Here is an 11,023-nt window from a genome sequence, read left to right as displayed (position 1 = left end):
AGGCGGCTCGGCCCCTTATAGGGCAGGGCGGCCCGCGACGCCCCCGGCCCGATAGCACGCCCACTCCGCCTGGCGACCCCTCGGGGGCCCGCGCCCGCCAGTCTCTGTTCTAGACCGCACCCACTCTGCAGTTCCTCTCCTCCCCTCCGGAGTAAAGTTCCTGCCGAATTAGAGGCAAGCTGGGGACTGACGGACACAGGACAGACCCACGTCCCGCAGTCGAGGCCCAAGAGTAGGGGTTCTACGGGAAACCATCCACAGATACTTCCTTCGCTCTAGGGCGTGAGTGAGGCTGGCAAGATACTTTGGCGTGACTAGAGACTTAAGAGTCGTGGAGGGACAACTCGACACACTTGCCCAAGGGAGAAGAGGAGGCGATGGATGGACTAGAGAAGGAATTGATAGACAGATGGAAGCCTTGGGAAATGAGAGGTGGCTGATGGGCTGCAGTATAGAAGGAGGGATCAGCGACCAAGCACTTTAAGGTTTCCCAGGGACCTGTAGGAATTGGGTATACAGACTGGTTCATGGAGTAGGCTATGGAAATAGACTTTTGCCAAACAGGCTCTGGAAGGCAGTGATAGTAAAACAAAAGGCAACAAGGCAGGGAAATGATCATGAATATACTTGCATAGTTCAAAGAAGAGTCTCATAAAAATATTAAGCAATTATGAAAAAAAAACAGACCAGTCCTAGGGATTGTTAATCACAAATAGTCTAGGAGATGAGCCAGAGGTACATACTGGATAGACCTGTTAAAAGAATAGGAATAGTGCATCAAATACCTTAAACAGAATCTTTAAACCTCTACCTCCCACCCTAAAAAAACAAAACAAACAAAAAAAAACCCTGCCATTTGTTCAAGGTCATAAAAAGAAGGCAGTCCTGTGGGCAAGTGAATGGGCAGGAAGGGGAGGACAAGACTTAGGTGTATAACACGCTCCCACACATGCTTTATTGCTATTTGCCATTGGGGGAGCTAAGTCTAACCTCTGGTAGGTTCATATCTACACTGAACAACTTTGAGCAAAGTACACAAAAATATACACTAACACTAAACTATAAATATAACTGACTAGGTAGATTTTGCAAGAAGTTTAAGTCAGTGTGCAGAATTGCCTGGTAGATTTGGAGGATAAACAGTTGTCCTCACGTGGGAGCCCAGAAATCATGTGCATCACAAGGAGAATCTGCTGGAAGGTACATGGATAAATGATATGAAATACAATCAGGAAATTATGGCAGGGCCCAACAGAGATTTGAAAAGCATGACCTCAGACACCAGAGCTCTTCTCCCAGTGTTTACTGAAACAACTTAATATTAAATAACAGAGGTGAGGTATGTGTTGTAATCTCACAAATTTAGAGACTTTTTAGAGGCTAAAACTTTTCATGCCATTAATCTAAATGTGAAATATTTGATTTTAACCTGGGATCCCCTCCTGGTCCTTCAAGCATTGGGTACATACTAAGAATGAGGCTGGAGACTGGATTACAGGAGGAGGGGAAAAGGGTTACTTTTGAAATTTTTGCTGAGGCATCTCAAAATTAAGTTGTCCCACTGGTAAAATTTATTTATTTATGGAAATTTTTGGGAAAAGTCACTTCAATTATTTCAAAAAGACATGGAAAATTACACTTTCCCTGCTGTGAAAGATATCTTTCGACCTTTTGTCTAGTCAAATAACTCAAAGATAGCTGAACTTTGAAACCAGAGGCTTGGTACACATTGTACTTACCGTCCTCAATGAGGCATTCAGAATTTTCAAAGTGGAAAAAAATGTCTTGAAATTAAGTGCAAGTGATTAACCTTAGAAATGAGGCAGTGAGCATGCCCTGTGGACAGAGCCATTAAACAGTACCCTGAGCCAGGGATCTGAGTTGTCAAGAAAGTGTGTTCAACAGCTTGCCTCCTACCTTTACGCCAGAAATAAAAACATTTTCTTCATAGAAAACTTGGCAAATTCAAACAATAAATGTGGACTTAGATTACGTTTTGCTGGGCTGGGGATGTGGCTCAAGCGGTAGCGCGCTCGCCTGGCATGCGTGCGGCCCGGGTTCGATCCTCAGGACCACATACAAACAAAAATGTTGTGTCCGCCGAGAACTAAAAAATAAATATTAAAAATTCTCTCTCTCTCCCTCCCTCCCTCTCTCACTCTATCTTTAAAAAAAAAAAATTACATTTTGCCACGTCTAAGAAGTACACAGACTTGTGCACTTGCATGAACTTAGGCAGAGTTTCTACAGATTCTCCTTTGTAAAGATTTTGTAGAGGCATTAGTCATTTTGACAGTTTATGTGGTCTCCCTCATAGTACATAGTTTAGGAAGCCTGTGTCCATGGTATTAATAATTCATAGACAGATAAATGAAACTAAATTAATTAGAGATTTAAAGCAGCAGAGCTACTTTCTCCCTCCTGATCACTAGAGAAAATGTTGACTACCCAGTTACCTAACACATAGATCTTTTGGGTTTTGTGTGTGTTTGTTGTTATTGTTTTTGACAAGCTTTCCAAGAGTTGTGGATAAAAATCCTTTTCCTCCAGAGAGTTGAAACAAAAATAGTATTTTTTCTGCTGTTATCATCATCCTGTACTACGCAAAACAGAACATGATACAATAGGTAGCATTACATAGAGAGGAAGTCTTACACTGCATGCCAGGCACTGTAGGACCACCATAAAAGTCCTTGTCCCCAAAAGATTACAATCTATTCATGATAGACCAGAACAAGAGCACAGAAAACTCAAAATCACATAACCCCATAAGTAGAACCAAAATGTAATAGGTTCTCTAATCATCTTTAAAAATGAAGAAAGGATCAATAAATATGTGATTTGAGAAAGCTTCAGTTAAATACATATAATAAGGAAAATGTGCATATAAAAAATGAGGACCAATGAAACTAATAAGACCAAGAGGTCAACACTAAAGAAAAAGAACCAAAATATGTAGGTTACAATGTATAATGTGAAATATGAGAATTAAGCCATAAATTAAGTTGCTTGATTTTCATTGTCTTTAGAAGATATTTACAAATTTGTCAATAGAAACAAAGGTTTTCATCAGATTCCAAGAGAAATGTCTTGCCTGAGCTGCGTGGTAACAGCAATGTACAAATATGCCAGGTCCCCAAAAGCACAAGCATGTACAACAATTTACTTCAGTGACAATCCATGAAAGTCAAAGGCACAGTATGAATGTACGACCTATTGAATGCAGTTTTTAATAGGGTCACGATAATACAGTATGAATATTTAGGTTTCTGCAGATTCCTTCTTAACCCAAGGGAAAACAATTAGTTATCAACAGTTAATGTTTCAATCTCAAATACCTGTAGAAGTCAGGCAGACATCATGAATGAGTAAAACAGACTAGTGTAGACAAAACCAGTGTAACAGCAAACTTAGAGACTTATGTTCTGCCTAAATGGGGCAGCGTCTGCTCTTGCCCTGTGAATATGTGGCCCAGCACTTCTAAACACTACAGTTTTCCAAGAGAAGATGGAAATCTCCTGATTTTTAAAACTGGTCAGCTAGTTTTTAAAAATAAGTACAGTGTAGGTCAAATAAATCCCATTAAGTAAATCATGGTCAGCCCACGAGCTTCCCATTTGCAAACTCTGACCCAGAACAACCTATTAATATTACCTGTTGCTAGAGGTATATTTCAGTTGCAGATTATTTGTCTAGCACTAAGTTCAATACCCTGTACCAAAAAATTTTAAAAAAGTAAAGAAAATAAAATAAAAATTAAAAAATTACCTCTTTAACATGGCTTTGGATAAGATTTTAATGCCAACAATTTGGCCCAGTATTAAGGCAAACTACTTGCATTTTCTAATTATGTCCATTTCTCCCATGAGATACTCAAATTTTTTAAATTGAAACCAATGGCCACTTGCTTAAAAAACTAATTAGTAATAATAAGGTTTGCCTAGACAAAGATTGCTAACCAAAGTAAAATGTTCTGCACAGTAATGAAAAGAAAGAAGGAAAGGGAAGGGTTCACACAGATCAAGCAAGGTCTCTTCAATTCATTCCAAAGAAGAAAGGAACCTGGTCCATGGGGTCAGGGCTATCCTTAAAATAAGATGGATGCCTCAGTCTACATATCCTTGTAAGTGGATTCAATTAAATCTTCCAACTCAGTGACTCTACATTTAGGGCATATCATCAAAAGAATTTTTAATAACTGTACCCTTTCCCACATTTTCAAGTTGACATCTACTTTTTTAAATTATAAGTTTAAATTGTTGTAAAGTATAAATATTTTCTAAAATATTTTAATGATAGTGTTTAAAAATAAGGCCATTAGTCAGCCAGGCCCAGCAGCACCTCTCTATAATCCCAGCAGTTTGGGAGGCTGAGGCAGGAGGATAGTGAATTCAGAGCCAGCCTCAGCAACTTAGCGAGACCCTAAGCAACTAAGTGAGACTTGTCTCTAAATAAAATGCAAAAAGGAGCTGGGGATATAGCTCAGTGGTTAAGTGTCCCTGAGTTCCATCCCCTATTCAAAAAAAAAAAAAAAAAAAAGGCCATAATGGAATCTAAATGCAGAGCAATTTGATACCCCACATGATGCTTAAAAAAATAAAATAAAATACAAAACATGTTTATTCTTTAACGGTAGGAAATTTTCTCCTTGAATTCATATTCCCATTCTGTTTCCTCAAAAAAAAAGCATAATATGCTTTATGCTTAGAAGCCTTTTATAGATAACTTACTTTCTCTGCAACCAAATATCTAAAAATTGACAGTCAAGATTAATAATTTTTCTCCTGATTGAGTTATCAGTAAAATTATTATTAATTCACAATTAGCCAAAATAGTGTACATATATTAAAATTGTTAATTATAGTTTATTGAACAAAAATCAATCTCTCAATAAGATGAAGAGGATGCAAATTTATGTACCTATGGATGAATAATACATAATGCTAGAATGACAGTCTATCAATTCTATAGTATTATTTATACAGAAGTAAGCTTTAAGAAACTATATTCATAAAGTAGAAATGGAAATGTTATTAAACCACTCAATTCATTGACATCCTTCATAATCTACCATGTTGTATCTTCTATCAACATTAGTTCCATACACTGATGTTTTATATGTCTTCTTTCAATTTTGTTGAAAGTAAGGAATTAAAAGCTAACTGACTTAGAAAAGAAATTATAATTGAGTCCTTTACTTTTTCACTATAATCAACTTCAATTTTGCTATTACTAGAGAAGACTTTGCCCAGATTAATCAAATAATTATTAATTGTTTTGCTATTACTAGAGAAGACTTTGCCCAGATTAATCAAATAATTATTAATTAACTTGTTTTTTGTTTTCACTTAGAGACCCACTTAGAGACCCCTCAACACACTTGTAAAATGGAGGGAAAGAGGAAATCTTCTAACTCTCAGTACTCTCTTGCCAATATATTTCTTTAAGTATAATGCTTATATCTTACAACACATTTAAAATATATTTTTGTCAAAACCTTGGAGCTGCAGATTAAACCCTTTCAGTTTATAGAAGATGTCTGCCATATAACTTTACTAGCAAAGTCTGTCTCCTTTATCAAACCAAACTGCCAAGTCAGACTTGCATTCTTTTACAAAAGTCTGATTTCACTTTTCAATTCTAATAAGCATGTTAATTTTATTTGAGGCATGTTTAAAATTAATGAGACATAAATTACAAAACATACATTACTGGACATCATTACCCTAGGTAAGTGTATGATTGCATGAAAGGTGTGACTCTACTTCATGCACAACCAGGGAAATGAAAAATTCTAGTCTATTTGTGTACAACAAATCAAAGAGCTTTCTATTATCATTTGTAACTGATTAGAATAAATAAATAAATCATACATTACAAGATAGATCGCTAAAAGCATGCAATTCAAAATTAAGAGAATGTAAGATCTAATAGAATTAATCTGTTCATTTTATAATAAATTATAAAAACAAGAGTAATCAACATACAGTTCCTTGTTACTTAGTTCATTGTAATGTAATGTAATGTGTAGCTAAAAGTGATGTTATTCATTTGCAAAGAATAAGAAAAGGCACAGTTGGGTTTTTTGTTTGTTTTGGTAATTATGCGTTATGGATTGAATGTTTGTGTTCTCCCAAAATTCATAGGTGGAAGCCCTAACCTGCAGTGTGGCAGCATAGCTGTGCACCTAATTATGACATTTTGGTCAACAACAGACAGGATATATAATGGTATACACCATTTAGTTAGCCTATGTGTGCAGTAGGCTATACTGTTTAGGTTTGTGTAAGTACACACTGTGATGCTATGATGTTTGGACAACAGTGAAATTGCCTAATGACACATGTCTCAAAATATGTCCCCATTATTAAGCAATAACTATTTGGAGATGGGGCCACTAAGGAAGTATTTAAGTATTAAATGTGTTCACAAGTGTGGGGACCTGATCCAATGATTAGAGTGTCCTTATAAGAAGAGAAACCCACCCCACTCTCTGTTTTCTCACTCTTCTACCCCTTCTTCTTTCCCTGTGTGCATGCACCAAGGAAAGGCCTATGAGAACACATAGAGAAGGCAATCATCTTTAAACCAAGAAGAAAATCCTTACCAGAAACTTACCCTGCAATAACATGATCATGGATGTCTGGCCTCCAGAACTGTGAGAAAGTAAATTGGTGTTGTTTAAATAATCTAGTCTGTGATCTTTTGTTATGGAAATATAACATGTATTCATTAAACTCTAATATATACTTTTGGAACAAAAAATAATTATAAGTAAAATTCAGAAATTCTGCATTAATTTCTTATGTTCAATTTTTTTCTTATATATTTGATGATAATGAGAGGTATATGTTGTTAAGGACAATCAATCCAGGAGATACTCTATCATTTTATTTTTAATAGAAAATAGAAAAATATTACAAATGAAATTGTATATGAATTATTACTTATGTTCATAAAAATGTGGAAGACTCTGAAAACATTTCTGTTTCTTCTAAAAATTGTGACCTACAGATGAGTATTTAGAATAATTGAAAATACTTAAATTCCAATAAAATGTATTTTTCTACCAATACTTGATTCTTTACTTTGCTCTTTCCACACCTTCTTCCAGGTGCAATGCATTCTCTGACAATAGTCAAGAGAGAGAAGAAGTCATTAAATGAAAAGATTTGTCCCTTCCACTTTCTTTATTATATATTATAATATATCTGATATCAGATATTCCCAAGAAGGAACAAAATACTCCATTCCTCACACCATTCTTAACCTTTAACTGTTAAGATTTAGCATATAGTAAATAGGTCTTAAAAGCTTATTATATATTCTTAATTTCAATATGCATTTTGAAATATATACTGTGAAGATTTCTTCTTATATCTTATTACCTCGGATTTTTTTTTTAATATTTATTATTTTAGTTTTCGGAGGACAAAACATCTTTGTTTGTATGTGGTGCTGAGGATCGAACCCGGGCCGCAGGCATGCCAGGCGGGCGCGCTACTGCTTGAGCCACATCCCCAGCCCCAACCTTGTATTTTTAAAAAAGAAAAAAAGATTCACTTCTCTGAGATTGATCAAAAAGGTTGAGCAAACCAACCATAAGTAATTGCTTTGTAGTTCTATGTTGTACTGTATGAGAATGGATGCTAGAGAGGGTCTTGAAAATGCTTAAATTTAACACAAAGGAACTTGGGGCAACCAGTTTTAATGACTGGGCTTGCAAATGACAAGGAAAAACAGGAGCTTCTCTTGATTAAGGGCCCCTAGCACTCCCAATGCAAGTATCAGCAGAAATAGTCCTATTGAATGGCTGAAAAAATTATATTGCAGAGAGAAGGCACAACTTATGGAATTTTCCATTCCATTCAATGAACATACTCCAGGTTTAGCCTGAAATGGGAGATGGGAATCTTCCATAGTGTTGGTTGGCTTCTCATAGTGTGAACATCTTGCTGCATTGAGTGTAATTCTGGTGTTTAAAGAAACACTTTTTTTTCTTTTGATACCGCATGGTCTGTAAATTCAAGCCAAGTCCTTCATCTGGTATTCAACTAAAGAAAAACCCAATATTGAAGGAAAATTGGCTGCATTGGGTTTTTTTGGAAACTGTATATCTATGCTCAATGTGGCACTTTCATAATGCTTTTTTAAAAGTTTAATTTCTTTTAAAATTATTATTTTTATGAAATAGTTCAGGAATATAACAAAAGTTTGCAGTTTCTCTCTACCCTATGTTCATCCCTCATTGTTGTTATGCTGGAGATTAAACCCAAGGTCTCATGAATGATAGGTAAGTGCTCTACCACAAAGCTATACTTCCAGCCACCAAAACTATGCTATTTAAGCTTTTTTCTTTTCTTTTTTTTCCCTGTAGTTTGTTCAAACTAAATGTAAATACAATATGAGTGCAGTTATAAGCACTAAGTACATATTACTTCTTTATCTCCCAACTACCTTTGTGAGGTGACTGTTATCTCCAATTTACAGATAAGAAAAATTAGAGAAATTAAAACCTGGATAGCTTGTAAATTATAGAGATAAATTTGAGTCTAATTCTGCTTGAATTGAAAGCCTGGACACTTTTCTTCATATTAAGGCATTAATGCTTGAACCAAGAACCACTTACAGAAAGATAACATTTAAGTGAAATCTTGATCATTATGAATGAGACTAAATAATCTCACTTGAGGCAAAAAAAATGCCAAACTAGGAGAACTAAGTTTTGGAATAATCTGGATAAAAGAAAAATATGTGTCAGATCAATTTTTAATATTGCAATAATGCATTTAGGTAAAATGATCAATTACACATTACTCCTATAGTTAGGACACAGTTTCAAGGTGTCTTCAATGGTTCATAGGTTGGAAGCTTGGTTTCCAGTGTGGCAATGTTGAAAGGTTGTGGAAACTTCAAGGAATGGGGACTACAAATGTCATTAGGTCATTAATCTCAGAAGAGATTAATTAATGCTAGACTCACAGAGTGAGTTCTTAAGATGATGGGTTGTTCTAACAGGAAGCCACCCTACATGCTTGACCTCTTCTGCACGTGTCCATTTTCCTTTCTGCTTTTCTTCCGCATTGTGATCCAACCAAGGAAGTTCCCATAAGAAGTCAAACAGATTGGAGTCACTGAATCATGGACTTTCAGCTTCCAAAACTGTGAGCTAAATAACTTTTTTCTTTATAAGGTTTTCTGTTTCAATTGTTTTGTTATAGCTACAAAAATTGATTGATACCAGTACTTAAAAGATAGTAAGCTGAAAGAGCGGAGAGTATGTCTATTTCAGTCCCTCTTTACATACACTTGACCCAGCATAGATGATTGGCAAATATTTGTTGAATAAACTAATCAGGATATAGTTCAACTGCAGTCATTTCTTTAGAGAAAAATGACCCAAACTGTATAATAATGTTAATGATAGGCAATGTGTTATATAGGAGCAACAGTTTAGTTATTAGTCCATTTATTAATAACTTCCATCCCTGACCTTTGGTTGGATTAGGCCTGCCAATGCAGTACGTGTACCATGTACCAGACACAGACAACAGCCCTCTCTGACTTCACTATACAGTCAGGAAGCCTTACTGCTGCTCATTTGTTCTGGTCTGCTGTGATCTGCTATAGTTCTTTTATCTTCCCCTGCCTCAGAAACTTAGCTTCTTGTAAAGTCATTTACAGAACAGTATTCCTCAGGACCCCTTATTTGGCTCACTGGGACATGGTTCTTTGCTTTCACCCTCCGCATTCTCTCTGAGACATCTCATATTCTGACATCTCCACTCACCCACAGCTGCAGATTTTGCCTGGTCCATCCAAGCCCTACACTGGCCATATCAGCTCTACCTGACCTTCCCATCTGGAAGAGGAAGGAACAGTTGAGGTGACTGTACTAGGATCTGTAAGTGGAGACATTCCAAGTATACACGGCAAGGCAGCTCTCCTCACTCACCAACTTCTATGACATCTTCTGAAGTAATTAAACTCCAACATATTTATTTATACAGAAATAAATCCATCTTGCCCCTCAATGGATTTCTCTTCAAAATTACAATGTCCAAGTTAAAATAAGAACAAGCCTACCTTTTGGGATAACTCTCTACATAGGAAGAAAGAATTTTAGGAACTGGTTGTATCAGAAATATTTTATGTACTGTATAAGTCTGCTAGGGTTGCCATAACAAAGTTCTACAGACTGTGTTAGCATAAACAACAGAAATTTATTTTCTCACAGTTCTGGTTGCTAGAAGTCTAATATTAGGTTGCCTGCAGGTTTGGTTTCCTCTGAAGCCTCTGTCATTGGCACATGGGTACCTCTTACTGCTTCTTCACATGGTGGTTTTCTCTGTGCCTGTGCAGCTCTGGTGTCTCTCTGTGTCCAAATTTCCTCTTCTTAGAAGCTAACACTGGGAGAGGAGGGAGGGAGAAAGTGCTAGAGAGTGGAAAAAGCAAGCAAGCAAGCAAGAAAGAAAAAGAATACCAGTCAGATTGGATACAGACCCATCCCAATGGTCTGATTTTAACTTCATCATATCTTCAAAAACCCAGTCTCCAAATGTGGTCACATGCTGAGGAGAGGGCTTCAACATAGCAAAATGGGGGTGGAGGTCACAGTTCACCTGGTAACATGTAGCCCCTCAGTTTTCTCCCATCCAAACATCTCCCTGACATGTACTCTCCACTGTGGATGACCAGTTCTGTGCCCACAGCTGCTTGCTGGAGTGTAACTTCTTCTGCATCTTCTCCGCTCAGACAATTCACCAGCCTGCAGAGCATGGTATCCAGCTGCTTGAATGATCATTGGAGGGGCTTGGCTGGTGTAAGCCAGAAATGTAGAGATATAAACTCTGCATGAGGCAAACACTGATGAATGGGAAAATAGAAGGCTCAGAGGTTGTGGCTCTTGGGCTGGGGTTGCGGCTCAGTGGTAGAGCACTTACCTCACATCCTCAGCACCACATAAAAATAAACAAATAAAGATATGGTGTTCATCTACAGCTGAAAAAAAAAAAAAAAAAAA

This window comes from Marmota marmota, unplaced genomic scaffold (genome assembly GCF_001458135.2).
Source record: "Marmota marmota marmota unplaced genomic scaffold, marMar, whole genome shotgun sequence".
Classification (NCBI taxonomy): domain Eukaryota; kingdom Metazoa; phylum Chordata; class Mammalia; order Rodentia; family Sciuridae; genus Marmota; species Marmota marmota.
Note: the sequence above shows the minus strand (reverse complement) of the source record.